Source organism: Chrysemys picta, chromosome 2 (genome assembly GCF_011386835.1).
Source record: "Chrysemys picta bellii isolate R12L10 chromosome 2, ASM1138683v2, whole genome shotgun sequence".
Classification (NCBI taxonomy): domain Eukaryota; kingdom Metazoa; phylum Chordata; order Testudines; family Emydidae; genus Chrysemys; species Chrysemys picta.
Genome location: NC_088792.1, coordinates 82,676,173 through 82,694,112, shown reverse-complemented (window position 1 = coordinate 82,694,112; position 17,940 = coordinate 82,676,173). Strand labels below are relative to the sequence as shown.

Below are 17,940 nucleotides of genomic sequence, written 5' to 3'. Positions count from 1 at the left end.
CACAAAGCAGACCCCTCATTCCCATTCCCCAGATTGTTCCATTTTCAGTCTTCTAGCCTATGCAGGTTGCAATGTCTAATCTTGAGGCATTAAAAATGCATGTTCACAAGGAACCATAAAAAGTTTTTTTTCTGTTGGACCTGCCAACCCTAAATAGCAGAAGCAGAATTTAATCAAACTCTAATTAAATTTTATATACAATATACTGGATAAGGAAGCCTTAAATATTCCAGATCCATTCTATAATAGTAATTGTCAGACAGGACACAACTGCATCTTTGTTATAACTATTATCAGATTTTCCTGCTCTGGTATATGCATCTGAAACCGGATTAATTAAAATAATAAAATACTTAATAATTTAACTAAACATCATTAACCTGTTTTACTAGGCAAATCAATACCTTACATTTCCTAGATAATGGGAAAAACAAAAAAAAAAGTGTTTTTAAAATATGCACTTCTGGAGTAATAATTAATCAAAACTTGTTGAGTTGCTGAAATTAAACAGAGCATTGTTAATTGAGGGAAAACCCATTTTCTATGAATGCCTCTCTGGGACAAATGGTTCTTCAGGATTAGCAGAATTCTTCACTAGCTTCTTGTTGTTATCCAGAGAGTGTACATCAAAGTCATGGTCTCAGTATTTAAAGCTTACTAGTGAACAGCAAAGCAGACAAAAGCATAGTTGTGCTCTAATACTGTTCTTTTATGAATTATAGACAGCCTCAAAAAGTGTTGTTGTTTTGGGTTTTCTCTGGGTCATAAAAGTGACTTTGTTTATGGATAGTACTGTGTCCTGACTCCCTGCCCCTTTTGGGGGGGGGATGTGGGGAGAATTTTGGAGAACTGGATAGTGAAAGCCAGGGGAGGCTCAACTCAGAAGAGACAGCTCTTCCAGCTCCTGTTGGAAAGGGAAAGGTTTGAGTATGTATAGGACAAACACAAACCAAATGCAGCCCTCCTTTAACCAGTATAGGATTAAGGGAATGGTCCTTTACAACATTTAAGTTCTCCATCAAGAGCCTCTGACTCTGAAATGTTCTCCTCTTGAATATATGCCAGAGTCCATTTGTGTCGTCCTTCTGGGCAATATTCTCATCATTTTGGTTTCCTTTTTAGATGTGTGTTGCATTTGGAGTGGGAAGTATTTTGTTTTGTGTAGTTGGGGTGTGATGTGTGGTATGTATGTGAAAGGGTGAGATATTATTTATTGTATATTTGAGCACTTGTTTTGGTGTTGTCTTATGTTGGAGCTTGATTGTATCTTTTTGATTTTTTAGACTGTCAGCCACTTAAAAGTCTTCAGGCATGGAGTGCCATAGAAGTAAACATACATTACTTATCTATTTGCTTGCAAATGAAATGGCTACCTACATGGGGGAAGGGAAACACCAATATTATCTGATGAAGCGTCAGACTGTAAAGAAAGAATGTAGCAAAAATGAGAGTGGTGTGGACTAGTGGTCTGAGCACAGGCCTGGAAGTCAGGAATTCCTATAATCTAATCATGCCTTTGATACTAATTTCCTCCATGGCATTGTTTATAGTGTCTTCCTTAGTTTCCCTGTATGTGCTGATAACCCCTTCCCTGCCTCAAGGGCTGTTGTGGGGATCAATGTGTTAATACATGGAAAATACTTTGGAGATGGAAAGTGTTCTGTAGGTGCTGCTATCACTGTTACTACAGTGGCAACACTTGAGTCAAGGGAGTCTGTTGTACCTTGGAAATGCTGTGGGCAACAGAGATAATAAGATGCAGACTTGCCATGTCTCACATAATTGGAGTTAGGGTTACTCATCATCTTTGACCTCAATCTTCCACAGCAATTTTTGGGTGTCATGCTTCAGATATGAAGGACGTTAGCATGCAGAATATTTGAATAGATTACTGAAAATAGACATGTGCAGGTGGCAATGTATGTGGGTTGTGAACTGTTCATGGATAATGAATTACACTTTCCCTTAATATTCAATTTGTGCAGTTTCCAGGAAAAAAAATTAGATTGGATAGCAGCTAATTATTTTACCATTCTCCAAAGAATGCTTTTGGCAAGGTATCAATAGGAATTAATCATTAATAAAACTTAAAAGTAGCAGCTAAAAATGTTTGATTCAGAAATGGTATGTACCTGGCTTTCACTACACTAACTGATGTAAGAACTCTAAGTGTAAGGGAAGATATACTGGTAGGAGAGCCCACCTGGACAGAAAACATTGGGGAATGGTATTCATTTTGAACATGAAAGGATCACCTTCTACAGTATGCAGTGTAATACAATCTGGAAATAAATTCCCTTAGCAGAGCAGCAGAAAAGGGATCCGAAAGAAATTTAAATGCTGAACCTGCAAATGGGCCTGTTTGGTAAATAGAGATTGTGAAGATTAACATGCTAAAATATAAGAAGCCCTGTAACTCCACTCTCTTGGGAAAAATCACCAGCTAAGAGGTAGAAGAGAGACAGACACCATGAAAAACTGAAGTCCAGCTGAGGAGGGGAAAGATTATGCTTTTCTTTTCATAAAGTCCTGGACAGACACTTGGAAATCCAGTGAAATCTCTAGTTGTGATTGGTTAGTTGGATCCCAGTTTCTGCAGTCTTAGGAGTGCCTTCAATTCCAGTTGTACTCAAAGGAACTGAGAGCACTTGGCACCTCACAGGAGGTGCTCAGCAGTGTCACGGTTTAGGGCTGTCCAGAAAAGGATAGCAGCAGATGCAATGCATCCACAACCTCCATTTCACCTGCTGCTATCCTTTTCTAGACAGACATTCTGTGCCTTCTGCCAGAGTAAACTCACAGTGAATCAAAACAGACAATGATTTAGATCAGTGGCTCTCAAACTGTGGGTCGGGACCCCAAAGTGGGTTGCAACCCCATTTTAATGGGGTTGCCAGGGCCAGCATTAGACTTGCTGGGACCCAGAGCTGAAGCTGAAGCCAGAGCTCCAATTCCACCCAGGGTGGCGGGGCTCAGATTGCAACCCCCTTTCCCCACACCTGGGGCTGTGGGGCTCTGGCTCCAACCCCCTCCTGGTGTCCTGTAGTAACTTTGTTGTCAGAAGGGGGTCACAGTGCAATGAAGTTTGAGAACCCCTGATCTAGATTATGTAACACATATAAAGATACAACTGGGTGAGGTAATATTTTTTATTGGACCAACTTCTGTTGGTGAAAAAGACAAGTTTTGAGTAGAATTTCTGCACCATGAAACCTTGTCCAGTGCACTAAATGCCCCAACAACTATTATGTGGGTGAAACCAGACAATCACTATGCTTTCAAATGAACTCACACTTCATTTGACAGCATATCATGTGTGGGCAAACACTTTTCACAAAACGATCACTCTATATCTGACCTCTCAGTCCTTGTTCTCAAAGGAAATCTGTGCAACACTAGAAGCTTACATTCATAACTTTGCTAGACACTGAAAATCATGGTCTTAATAAAGACACTGGATGTATGGATTATTACAACAATCTGTAACACATTAATCCCCCTTTTTTTGTCCCATAATTGTTGAGGTGTTAATGGCCCACTTCATCTTGAATGCTTTCTTATAATATCTGTTAACTATTTATGCCAAAGAATCTGTTCCACCATGTATTTAGCTGTGACACTCTGAGTACCTTTCCCAGACCTGAAGAAGAGCTCCAAAACTTGTTTCTCTCACCAACAGAAGTTGGTCCAATAACCGATATTACCTCACCCACTTGTCTCTCTAATAGCCTTGGACCAACACAGCTACAATGACACAGAAGACAGTATAAAGACAGGCATTTAAATAACAAATTGTACAAACACTAAATTATACACAGTTTGATTACTTTTGATCTGGAATGGCTCTTAAACAGAAATCATTGGGACTAGTCATGCTCCTCTCAAAGTTAATAAAGAGTGGGAGAGAGTCCCATTAGGTGCATTTGAGCATGCCACCTTTGGACTGAATTGGGGAGGGAAATGGACTACGTGGCCAGAGTTGGTGGCTGTCGTTCCTTTAGGTGTGGGGCGATCCTATCATATTTCCCCCTGTTTTTTCTTCCCAATAATCTATATTTATTTTTCACAAAAGCTGTGTTGGATAATTCACTTACTCTCTCCATACAGGACAGAGAAACCTTGTTTTCCACCTCTTAAGAATAACACTTCTGATGGAACCGAATTGAGTAGCTAAAATATCATTACTAGGGAGTGTTTTTAACTCCTGGAGTAGCCCTGGCACACACAGATTTTTGGTGATGGTGGTTAGCTTAGAACTTGGGGAAGTCTGTGAAGATATTGTTCCAGTAACTGCATAGTTTATGACTAGATTACAGAATATATGAAATAACTACTCCTTTTCTTTTGTTCATCTATAGCTATTGTTGATCCATTAGAGGAATTTATGGATAACAGGTGATGTGGGACTCCATCCAATAACCATGTGCAAATCTTTCAGTGGGAACTGCTGGCTCCAGTGATTCATCAATGATAATGTAATATTTGCTATGGAAAAAGAAAGCTGTTGCATACTAAGGCCTTGCTAAATAGGTAGATAGTATTCAGACTAGTGCATACTTAGGCTGACCAGATAGCAAGTGTGAAAAATTGGGACAAGGGGTGGGTGGTAATAGGAGCATATATAAGAAAAAGCCCCAAATATCGGGACTGTCCCTATAAAATCGGGACATCTGGTCACCCTATGCATACTGAACATGAATATTTAGTCAGAACTCTTCCTGGGAACACCTGTCTTCTGGAGTCAAGCCAACTTGCCGTTCTCTCACAAAGAGGTAATTATTTTCATAATCGACTTCAACAGTGCAGCAGATGCATAATAAAAGGTTGCTAATAGAATGAGAGAATATGTGATTAGCAGTATCTTTTGTAGTCCTGGATATTTACTAGGCAAAAAAAAAAATAGAACCAGGTTAGAGAGACAGAAAAGGAAAGGATGAGTTAGCATATGGAACGAAAAACAGATGAAAGAGAAGGAGGGAAGGAGTACATGAGACATAATGTGCTAAAAGGGTCAGGATACATGCAGAGAAGACAAAAAGGGATCAAAAGAGAATAAACCACCTGGTTTCTGATTTCTCAGTTGCAGGCGTCCTGTGTGGAACAACAGAACTGACTTAAGGCACAGAAAGACATCCCAGGATTTCATGCCAGTTATAAGTTAATAAGTTATCTTGGGTAATGTTTTATTTAGATAGGCTGTTTTCTAAATTGCTTCTAGCAAATGATTTAATGCCTTGTGCAGAAGTAACCAGGCATTTAATGTACAGCAGGGTAGCCTCTTCTAAATGTTTTGTTAACTTGCAAAAAAGTGGAAAAGGGCACACTGGGAGATAACCCTTTCTCATTAAAAATGGGTAGAAAATTACAGTGACCTTGAAGTTTGTCTCTCGTTACCTTCAGCTACCATCTTCAGCAGCTATACAGAAAAATATGAGCTCAGCAGTGTTAGACATAGATGGTTAGGAGTACAAAGGAAAGGCCTTCCTGTGGGAAATCTAAGGGCTCCTTCGTCCTTTTATTTATGACACATAATGTCTGAAAAATGGAAACATCACAGATCCCATTTTTGGAAAGATGACTCCATTATGTGTTGGAAAAACTACATGAACAGTGATGCTTCTAAGAAAGACATTGTCATCTTTTTTTGCTAAATGAACAATGCTTTACTTTTTTATGTCTTAGAACTACAGTTATATAGTGTAAAAGGCAGCACTGCTGGGCAAATCTTAAATAGGGGAACAGAGCACTTGCCAGAGCAGATGAGATCAGTGTTCCATGTTATTCCAGGATCTTGTCTAGGAGAGTGATTAGGACCAGATACTTCAGATGGTGGATGGTTGTGAAATAACATACCCAATGACAAAGTTTCTTCCTACCTCCCATTATTTAGTGGTTGGCTTATGCCTTGAAGCATGAGAGTTTATATTCCTTCTAAAACTTTCAATTTTTAAAATTACATAGTCAAAAAAGTGTTGTCATAAACATATTATAGTAGAACCTCAGAGTTTCGAACACCAGAGTTATGAACTGACCAGTCAACCAAGCACCTCATTTGGAACCAGAATTATGCAATCAGGCAGCAGCAGAGGGGAATAAAAGCAAATACAGTACAGTACTGTGTTAAACGTAAACTACTAAAAAATAAAGGCAAAGCAGCATTTTTCTTCTGCATAGTAAAGTTTCAAAGCTGTATTAAGTTAATGTTCAGTTGTAAACTTTTGAAAGAACAACCATAATGTTTTGTTCAGAGTTACGAACATTTTAGATTTACGAACAACTTCCATTCCTGAGGTGTTCGTCACTCTGACGTTCTACTGTACTTTCTTCAGGCCCTTGTCCTGCAATGGACATAAGGAAACAAGACTAGAAATAAGGCGTAAATTTATAATGATGAGAGTGAGTTACCACTGGACAATTTACCAAAGGTCACGCTGGATTCTCCATCCCAGACAACTTTAAAATACAGAATGGATGTTTTTTTAAATCTGCCCTAGGAATTATTTTTGGGCAGATCTATGGCCTGTGTTGTACAAGAAGTCAGTGGTCTCTGTGGGTTGACGCCCATCTGCCTGCATAACCCCATTAACATGGCAGTGCAAGGTGTCTGTCCACAAAGATCACATTACAGGATCAGGCCTTTCTTGTCAGACTGCATCTGCTCCCCGGGTGTCTTTGAGTCATACCTGTTTACTGCTCAGAAAAAGTTTGGGCCATTGATAAGACTGCAGAATCAATAGAAAATCAAACTGGAAAATATGCTGCTTTGCAAGTCGCCAGTAAATTCTCATTTCACAGGCTTAATTTCATGTGTCTATTTTTTTTTTTTTTGCATACACAAATGTGGGATTTTGCAAATCCAGCATGTGTATACGCATTTTTATGGGTACTCCTGTTGCACCCACTTTTGAAAATTTGGGTCTATTTCTGACCAGTTAGCATGTAAAATATGGTTACTTTAAAAAGAGGGTTATTATAGCCTTCATATTTTAAAACTTCTTATTGCTTGAATGAGAAGCAGGTGATTAGGGGTAAACCCTTCTGTCTACTTTACAGCCCTAGGCAAAATTTGAATGATTGATTCTTTTGAGGAGGCAGTGTGGTCTAGTGGGTGGGCACTGGATGAGAAATCAAGAGATCTGGGCTCTCTTCTCTCAGCTCCGGCACTGATCGGCTGTGCGATAAGCTGCGTGGGCATGTCATGGCTATCTCTGTGACTTTGTTTCCCCTCTCACCCTTTGTCCGTATTGTCTGTTTGGGACTGTCTCAGACCACCTTCCTGTACAGTGCCTAGCACAATGGAGCTCCAATCACAGTGGGAATCTCTAGGTACTCTTGTAATGCCACTGTTACTAATAGGGAATCTAATAGCCTGCAGGGCACTTGCAACAATAAGGATTTAATTTCGTGTTTTAGCCTGATCCTATAGTTTAAGAAATCAGAGGAATTCCCCTCCCATGAGTAATGAATTTCTCTTGTATTTGTTGCTCTTTATCCAAGAGCTTCTCAAGCTACCTAACAGCTCTTCCTATTCTCAGTCATCCTCTGGGAATCAGTCTCCTGTTATCTGCTCCAAGTCAACCCACGGTGTCTTTGAAGAGTGATGGGTAAGAAGCAGCAACAGTAGTGTTCCAGGTGAATTTGTTGATACTACTGCAAAATACAGAAATCAAACCCAAACCACGCTTCTGTGTCAATTAGTGAGGAAGTGAAATAAAGCAGCTGTCAGGCTCGTGACTGCTCTGTGTACACACTACCCGACATGAGCAGGCCTAGTCCTGATTCTTTAATTGCTTCACTAGTGTAATTGACAGAATTAAGTTCTTCTCCCATGTCTCTCCCAGCCGTGTGGTAGGGAACCTCAGCGGTTTTCAAGTTTCACTCACGAAGAGGTGAAAATACCCCAGGTTATTCTTTCCTCTCCCACTCAAACTCAGAAAGAGACCCATAGTAGTGGAACAAACACTCACCTGTTTAATATCTAACCTTTACAGTCTTCTGCCTACCAGGGCCATCACTACTAGTACTTCAAAACAAAGATGGGGAGGAGGCCATGGTCTTCACAAGAATTACAGTCAGACGCAAAGCATGACTTAATAGTACAATCGCTGGAAAGTTACACCAGGGATGACTTTGGCCCACCGAAGAAGTAAAAAATAAGGTATCTAATGCTGGAACAAATCACAATCATGTATTTTCCACTGGTGCATGCACATCACACAAAAGAACCTCCCTCAGGCTGGATGGGCATGCTAGCAAAATTGTGCTCAGAGAAAATCTCCTGTCCTTATTTAAAACATTGGCCTCAATAATGAGGCCTAAACCCATATTCTTTCTACATCCCATAGTTGGGAGGTGAGACTTTCTCCCAGGTGACAGTTAAGAGGTGACCTTACCTCCTAGATTTCTGGCTGTTACAGAAGATGCTCACATTAAATTAGGCATCTAAATGATGAAAGTTCAAGCTATTGAAGGACAATTGATACCTCGTTATTGGTCAATGCTCATTAGTTCCAGTACCTTCCTTTGTATGCATACACTCATGAAAAGACCAGAAGAAATTATAGTATAAACTATAGGATACAGGAAATGTGAGATATATTAAATATCCTATGAGATCTCAAGTCTATAGCTGCATTCAGAAACTCTGACACCTTGCAAGGAAATAGCTCTGACCCCATCAGCAGAGACTTTTTATTACTGATACACAGAGATACTTCCTGCTGTGTGTGAAACTTCAGCACAAAGGGGTTGGGAGATTTTAAGCAAACTTTTTTAAATAAAAGATGCTTTTTCTCCCTCTCAGCCAATTTTGTTGAGGAAAAAAGCACTAGATCACTACTGTTAAACAAGCTTTATAGTTTTTCCCTCTCTAAGGAAAATAGCATGAGACTGGCATAATCAGGTGCTATGTGACAAAATTGCTAGAAATGCAAGCATTGTGGAGTAGCTAGAAACCACTGAGTGGGGGAAAAAAGAGAGCAAATGTCAGTGGCTGAAATAACATGAGTTGCGCTGAATTTCCTCTTTATACATTTTAACCCATGGCTGAACAAATGGTGATTGTATTTAACCCTTATATATGTTCAAAATGTACCGGTATGTCAGGAAACCAGGCATAAGCTAGAGCACTGCTTCTCAACCTTTTCCATATCACTGACCCCATTTTTTTGTATCAGGATTCTCCTGGCTTTCCTTCCCTCTAGCTGGAATCTAACCAGGGCCCACCCTCCCGTTTAGCAATATGAGGAGGGCAAGGAGGTTATGACACACTGATACCTCTTTGCAACCCCCTTGTGGGTCACGCCCCAGGGTTGGGAAACCATGTGTTAGAGAAGCTACACTAGAGTGCCCAATAATTGGCCATCTCTGGGTCTTATTGACAACTTGGCCTGAGCCTGAGGGCTGCACCTAATGGATTGTATCATTTGTAGCGGTCTTCCACTTCATTATGGACTTGCACCCTGCAAAGACTACAGGTCCCAACCTGTCACACTCCATCTTGATCCAAGGAGCGTTAAATTCGAAAGCAGCTCTGGGCTTCCCTGTAGAACTCCATGGGAGGCACTTGGCCTGCTGGCTACAATGATCAAAGCTGAGATACCCAGTGCTTTTTCAGAAGGAGGCTAATTTTTATTCTCGTCCCTGTGGATGGCATACCTCTTCTATGAGGGAGGCTATCTCTGTAAGGGAACACAGTAGGATTTGAGATATTGGGAGAATTGTAATGGTAGCATGTTGTGCAAAAAATGTGTTCCATGAACAGGCTTGATAGGTGTACTGGAGCTATTTCATGTAACTCAGGATCACCAACTCTTCCCACCTCACTCTTTCATTATCTTTTTCTCAGTTTCTCCACAGCAGGATTTTTTCTTAGGGCGTTAAGGATGCAATGCATCTTCTTTTCCCCGTTTTTTGGCCTGACGTCTCTTTACAGCCATAGCTAAATTAAGGTTAATAATGAAAGAACAAACAATCTTGCCAAATAGGTGATTTTAATTTTCTAGGTAGTTGTTGCTGTGACTGTCTTGCATCAGTAGGTGTGTGAGGTCCTGGGCATTAGCTAGATTCTTTACTGTTGCTGATGTTATATGTGCAAGATTTACTTCTAATGGACTGGCCTTTATTGACTCTTGAATGTGGCACTATATTGCACGATGGATGGTACAATGCTGCCTTTTTGTCTAGTATATTGATAGCAACAAAAATAACCAGATATTTTACAAATCAAAGTCCAGGACTGCTGCCCCATGTCACCCCCACAACAACTCCTCAGCTATCTCAATTTTTCAGCCTCGCTCTTTTTTCATTTTTTTTCCAAAACGTCATCAAAATTAATATTTTCCTGTGGAAAATATCTAATTTTGACAAAATGGCATTTTCTGACAGAAAAATATGCCACTGGAATATTTTCAACCAGCTCCTCTGGAGACAAGGCACCTGTAATGTTTACCACAAGATGGCTAAACGAGGTCAGTGCTATATCCCCAGCCCTGGCTGACTTTGCCTAGTTTACTTCATGGTGAAACTACAGTGCCTTATCTCCACGAGGATTTTACAATGGAATAGCTAATGCACATTTGTTATCCCACAGTAAAAACACACCTTTATTCTGGCAGTGAAGACAAACCCTAGGAAGTATAGTCCTCGAGGAACACTATTGGTTTCATTTTCCTGATGTGCAACTCCACTTTCAAAAATTTGGGAAACACTGATGGAAAGAATAAATAACAGGTAAGACTTGCGTTCTGGGGCTCTAATCCAAACAAAAGGGTCAGATGATGTTACATAACACAATCGCAAAGCCTGATTGATTTGTATAATCACCATGACCCCAAGATGTAACCACAGCTCCTTAATTAAAAAATCTCCTGTCTTTTTTATTTTCTATAATACATTCAGTTGATCCAAGGCAATGATGTCCTGGCAGCAACTCTTGGGAGCTGCTCATTAAAATTCTATTGCCAAACTGCAGAGAGGTTTTGGATAATTTTCTGCATTGGGTGGAATTCAATTCTTCTCTGAATACTGTTAAGTCTCTGTATGCATTTCTGGCATGTCTAACCCTGAAGTATCTAGGCACCATATGCAAAACTGAGAGCAGCATCATATCTGTTAGAAAAAGCTCAAATCTCCATGCCCTCCAGCAGGGATGACTTGTATCCATGGGGCTCATAACAATATGTCTGAGGAGCAAATATTTTGTTTTTTGGAATGGACCACATTGCCCCATACAACAGGTTTCTGGGGTTGTTTTTAAATTCACAGGTGGAAATGAACTCCTTCCTCACACTTAGATCAGTGTTGAGCTCCAGGACAGTCAATAGGGAAGCTTATACTGCCCTGCTGTAAATTGTAAATGTTGTGAATAAATAAGAATTGGGACCAAGGTTTTCCAAAATAACTAGTGCACTTGGGTGCCTCAATTTTGGGGTGCTCAATTTGAGACACTATAAAGGAACCTTACTTTGAGAAGGTGAGTTCTCAGGACTCTCCGGATATCAGACCACTTTAAGGTGTCTCACCTGGGCACCCAGAACCGGAGACTTCCCAAACCACTAGTCACTTTTGAAAAGCAGGGTCTTGGTCTCTGTCCAGAAACTTTCACAAACTCTATGTTCACTTCCCAAAATTTCAAACAGAAATGTGCAAATGTCTCCTAGGATAACAGGAGTAACAGACCAGTGGTTGTGAAGACAATATCTACCACTTGCTTCTCTTCAAAATGCTGTTTTAGTATTTGCAGCTGGATTTGTCATTGAAATTAGGTCCTGTTATGACTGCTGGTTCAGGGAGGCTGCATAACCTGATATTATGGCTTAATGGTACAGGAAGTCTCACTACAAAGAAAGAATTCTAAAAATAGGATAGAACCATGTTTTGCATTTGCACCTTTCATATTCAAAGTATCCCAAGAAAGGTACAAATCAATGAGCTAAATAATGATGGGGCAGTGACTGTGTATGTGAATGTGTCAGTCATTGATCACTCAGCAGTAGCACACATGCAGCCTTGGACTCTGGAACTCAAGAGAGAACACTGACTGTGACATCACTATGTTTTTTATAAGTGCCATGAGATCTTCACATTTCACCGATATGGAAATCCACAGCTGAGTGTGTCATCTGCAGTACTCTCTGAGAGCACAGCACACTCCTGCAGCATCAGCACTGACTATGAGCTGAAGCTGGGGCTTGCAGTCTGAACCTGGCTTGTGTCAGATCTGCTCATGTTTATGGTTTTGTAACTGTCTCAGTCTCTAGTGGTTGGCCTGAACACAGGGATACAACCCTATTACCAATGAAACTAATGGAGGGTCTCGTTTTGCTCAAGCTGAAGAGGCCTGTGATTTTTGGCCATGCGTTCCCATCCTCATGTCTGATGTGTGGCTAGCTGATGATTGAGGTGCTTGCCCAGAATGTGGCCAAAGCTTCTTATACCCTGCTGGGTCAGAGGTAGGAATGTTACTGAGTGATACTAATACTAATTATTTTAAATCATTAATTTAATTTAAATAACTATTTGAAGTCATTAGCACAAACCGCTGTTTTCACCATAATTATATTAAATGAGACACAATCTTCTCTCTTTCTCTTTTAAAGAGACCTTTGTATACTGAAGATATATTGATGCCACCCACAGGAGGAAGCAGGTATTTTTGGTATCCATGTCTTTCTCCTTTTCAACAATTAATTGTCCCATTTGTAAGCTTCAACAACTGAGGTTACTTCAGCAACACTAGCTGGAGATGTAGCAGTTAATGCCAGCAAGCAGACAAAATGGCGAGGAGCATATTAGTGAGGTATAAATAACCACAGGGTGATATTCAAGTGCTTATTATATACATCTCTGTGAGGGGGAAAAAAGGCTGCTTTGAACAGTGGAGTATAAGATGAAAACAAAAGAAAACAGAAATCTAATTTAAAACTGTTCATCCTGAATCAACCAAATAAGGATCCCAAACTCAGCATACAGTACATGAATTCTTTGTGGTCCTGCCTGTCATTAACCCCTGTGGTTTCTCTGGAATAACATACCTTGCTTTAGTAAATCCACATTTCTTTCTTTTTCATTCCTTGGCCATATGCCAGTGCTTTCCTCCTCTCTGATGTGAGAGGCTCCATCAGTACTAGCATAGGACAACGTGATGCTACTGCCCCTTATGTTATTAAACTCAAGACTCATGTGATCAAAATGAAACCAAGATGGGGATGTCTTGGCTTTCTTGAGAACTCGAGTAGTTACATGGCCATGCTGTTATGCATTAATGATCTAAATAAGGAATAAGGCAGACAACACAGTTTTACACTGACAGAAATAGTTACAGGGAAGAGGTAAGTGGAAAAGACAAGGGAAATCACTGATTATAAAAGATTATGCTTTGATGAATTTTATGTAAATCTGACTCTATGCTATAGAAGTAAATTAAGTTTATTTTTGTGAGTGCATAAATACAATGATTGATCTTTGATTTTTATGCTGGGAATGAATTCCAGGTCACTGTGTTTTGCATACTGTGCTCAGTAAAATGCTGCTTTGAATTTGCACTGTATCTGCACTGAGAAGAATCAAGGTTTACAGTGTGCGTTTTAACATGTCTTCTACAAACACTGACACTTATGTTAGTGCCTCTAATTAGAGAGCTGAGGCTTGTTGGCAGAGGAATTCAGCTCCATTACAAATTGTTGTTTTTTTTGTTTTTAACATGCTGAGTGTTCTGGGTTTTGGCTACTGAATATGATTATATTGTTTGCTTTCTGTACTTCACACCTCATAGTGCTTAGGAGCAGCACGACAGGATTTGTCAGCTCTGCAAACACTTGACATGAGTAGGTTCAGAGCATAGGAATGACTGTCTCTGTTTCAGGTCCCCTTTCATTGGAGAATTGCATCACTGGAGAAATATGTTTTCAAATGTTCTTTGTAGATATCTTGATATCTACTCTTCATATTGGGGGATAATCACTGCAGTGTCTGTCTCTGTATTTATAGGGCCTCCATCAGTAGTAGTATCTAAGTGCCCCACAAGAGGCTTATGAATTTATCTTCCCAGTACCTGTGATGTAAGGGGTATAACTTAGATTTTACAGATGAGGAACTGAGGCCTCAGATGCCCAGATTTGTAAAGGTATTTAGGTGTTACTCTGCTCAGTGTTACAACACCTAACTGACTTGGAAGCCTCATTTTCAAAAGTGACTTTAGACACTTGGGAGCCAAAGTTTCAAAGGGATCTAAGGTCCTAAATCAGCTAGGCCTAAATACCTTTACATATCTGTGCCAGAGAGACTAAGAGCCTGATCCTGCAAACACTTAAACACATGCGTTACTGACAGATACAAATCAAGTTACATGTGTGCTTAAGTGTTTGCAGGATCAGGACCTAAGTGACTGGTCACACAAGATCACACAGGCAGTCTGTGGCAGAACCAGGAACTAAACCCCCATCGCTCAATGCTCGTCTCTGACCTTGGCCACAAGACCATCCTTCCTCCGTTTAGAGGTCTTCCTCCTACCCAATTTTAGGGCAATATATGGAAATTATAACCCCAGGTTAGCAAACTAATTAAGCATGTGCCTAATTTAAGCATGTGAATAGTTTCATTGAGACTACTCATATATGCTTCAAGTGAGCTATGTTCTTTAAGGACCTTGCCAAATTGGGGCCTTTGCCACCCTAGGCTTTGCTTTCCTTTTTAGAGATGTGAGTGGGATTTTTGTTAGAGGTAGGTCCAAATTTAAACCCAGATCTGAACACTCCAGTGCTTTGAAAAAGTTCAGATGGGGATCTGAATACCATGCTTCAGATTCAGCTGTAATTGTTCATACAGCGCAGCATGTGTACATGGAACTGCAGAGAGTGGGTGGGAAAAAACATGTATAATAAAAGGTTGCTATTGCTCCCCACTCCCCCCAAGTTATTGCAGGTTGAAAGTACCCATCCTTCCCTGACCTATGGTGTTGCTAGTGCAGTGCCATCATTTTAAGTGAGCAGTGTCTTTTGTTCCCTCTGGCATTTAGACTGTCTCATGCGTGTCAGGATTCTCAGTTTGTGCATCTGGAGACGTAACATACACAGACTCTGTCTTCAATTCCACTGCTTTTAATAGGCTACTAGGAGATTATGTACAGTGAGTTTTATGTGTTTGCTTTGCAAACTGTTCTGGCTGAATCAGTCCTTTGGAAAGATGCGGGTAGGGTTAGGGTGGTTAATTTCTTCCTCCACTGAGCGTCAGGGAGAACGTGCTGAAGCTGCAGATATCTTAAAACTTCCAACACAGCTGTCAGTTTTAGGGGTGGAGGAGACCCTAACACCCTCACAGTATCTTTCTTTTAAGGGGGAAGGTTTGTATTTCTGAATTTGACCAGCAGCAGCAGGCTAGTTTTGCACAATCTATTGGACTCTGGAAATAGAGGTTCCCTCTGTAGGTGCAAACTGTGCATCCGGATTCTAGTGCTGAAGGAGGCAGGAGCTTGTACCGTATGCACGTGACTGAATCTGTGGCTGGCACTGATATTTGATCGATCTTGGTTAGGAACTTGAATAATTACTTCTTTTTTTTTTCTTTTCTTTCCAGGTATTTAACTGTACTTAGACCGTGGCGATTTAGAGGCTGCACTTGGAAGAGCTTTAACTGAATGTACATATTGCCAAATGCGCCCGTGGAAGCCGTGGGCTTTGTGGACTGAGAAGTTGCCGGAGGGAAAGAGAGAGCTTTAAGTCATGTGAAGGGAATTACCTGGCTTGGGGTGATGCTGTGCTAGCCGGAACCACCAGGGGGCGCTTGAGTAGGGTTCTCAGCCCGGCATCTGCCTCCAGAGCAAGACGCCCGGACTGCTCAGAAGGTGGAAATCTCTCATTGTGTGAAGCTGCTGTTTCCCAGCGCCACACCTCCCACCTCGCCTAGCAGCGGCCATCGGTGCTCCAACCATCAGCTTTCCCGATGCCCTGAGGATGGAGCCGGCTTTTCCGGAGGGATCAAGCTCCTGCCCTCAGAGCAGCACCTCCACAATCTCCTCTCTCTAAACCAGTCAAGCCCAGGAGCCAGAATTTAAAGAACAAACAGGGACACCCTCACCCCGCTCCACAGGAATCTGGGACCAGCCCTTTGCTCCCGATCACTTGCACAGGTAGGTGATGCGCTGGCTGCTGAGAGAAGCCTCTGTCCCAGCGGCTATGGGGCTCTAACTTCCTCCAAAATATGTGGTTACACTTAAGGAAAAGAAACTTTAGTCAATTTCTTCTCCCTTTCTTCCCACCTGGGGATAACGGCTGAGTGGTGCTAACTAGCAATCTATAACCTGAGCTTGTAAATGACCTACGCGCTGGCTTTTCCAGGTGGGACCTCTTGTCGCTCTGATTTCCCATGCAGTGTTACTGTTGTGGATCTCCTAGGCATATCCTTTCCAGCATAGTTTATATATATATATGCTAGCTTGATCTGAAGAGAAATGAACGTAATTTGATCCATCGTGCTGAAGTGCACGATGCTAACTTGGCTCTCGCTGTTATTTATACAGTTGAGTACAGATTAATATTTCAGCGAGTGTGCTCGTTTCTATGATGAACTGGATCGATATTCTCTGTGTGCTCGTGTGTGTTTATCCCCAACTCCTCCTATGCAGCCGGCTGGATGGCAAATGCCTAAAATGAAGCTGAAAGGGGGCTCCCCAGAGAACGACCCAGCAGCAGTTTGTTAAATAATATTGAAGATTCACTCTACAAATGCTGGAAATATTTGGAGAGCAATAACAGTGTGTCTTGGGTTGGAAAATTAAACCCAGCTCAGCCAGGTGATATTACAGGGCAAAACACACAAGGACTTTTGGGTCCTAAGGCAAAAGTTTATTGCTGTTCCTGAAGAATGTCAATATTTGTTTGATTATCCTCTCACGCCCCCCACCCCTCTTTATTTAGCTAGGTACATTTCATAAAGAAGCAGTGTCTCTTTCTTTCTCTCTATTTGTGGGTCTTTGGTGCCTCTCTTACCTGCCTGAACAGGTGCTGGAGTTTCTGATGAGCTAAAACGTCTCAGCATGCAGAATGATGGCCCATAATAGAATAAAATAGTGCTACCAGAAATGGCTCATACATAGATAATGAGTTGTATAGAATACATGATGCAGATGCTTAATAGCAGAAACACTGGTACAGCAGAATGATCAACACACGTACCATCCTCCATCCCCCATCCTTAAATGAGGTTGGAAATTAGAATTATGAAAAGTGTCAGATGAGTTTTTCTTGCTGTTCATACAAGCAACTCCAAATCATTGTCTGTTAACTTGAAAATATTAATGTATTTTTGAATAACAAAATCCTTAGTGTCAGCTAATCAGAATTCTTTATTTCCTTAGTGCAAACTTTCCCTTCACTTACAACAGGGCAATTCAATTAAACTTACCAATGTAACTGAGGGGGGAGAATTTGGTCCTTTAATATTTTTGCTCACGAGATTTGTTTCTTAATTCTTGCAGTTTTAGCTCATACAACTTCCTTTTGGATTAGTTTCTGTAATTGGAAGCTGCGTGCTGAGTTGCAGGGGTGTGAGTGCTGTTTTCAAAGTCAACTTCAAGAAAGAAAAGAATTGAGGGAGTTTTCTCTTTAATCTTCTAAAAGCGCCTGGTAGATATAATAGTGTGAGATCAATTCAGTATATTTGAAGGGCCATACATCTTCCACTGTCAATTCCACATTTGCTTTAAAACTTTCAACTAGAGAACACACATTATTTGTTAAATTTTTCCAGGCAAGATTTAATTTTTTATTTGGTATTCTACATAAGGGAGAGCACTAATGTGATTAATTTTTGCATATGGTAGATTAAGCATAAAGCAAAGTTCAGTTCTCATTACAGTGTGAGTTTTGGATTTGCTTAGTTCATATAATCTGATGTTTCAGAGCTCAAAATAAACCTTTTCATTAAAAGAGAGAGAAATGGGAC

The 17,940-nt window shown here is 40.7% G+C and overlaps 1 protein-coding gene across 5 annotated transcripts in view; it reads left to right on the top strand.

Moving 5' to 3' along the window:
- Positions 1 to 13,167: 13,167 nt before the first annotated feature.
- The window catches only part of CPNE4 (copine 4), a 326,914-nt gene continuing 322,141 nt past the window's right edge, over positions 13,168 to 17,940 (top strand). The window contains exons 1-2 of one of the 5 annotated variants that reach the window (XM_065583639.1): positions 13,168 to 13,331; positions 15,574 to 16,126. The gene's annotated coding sequence lies outside the window, so the exon portion shown is untranslated. The other 4 variants (XM_065583641.1, XM_008171356.4, XM_065583640.1 and 1 more) reach the window with 4 other exon arrangements.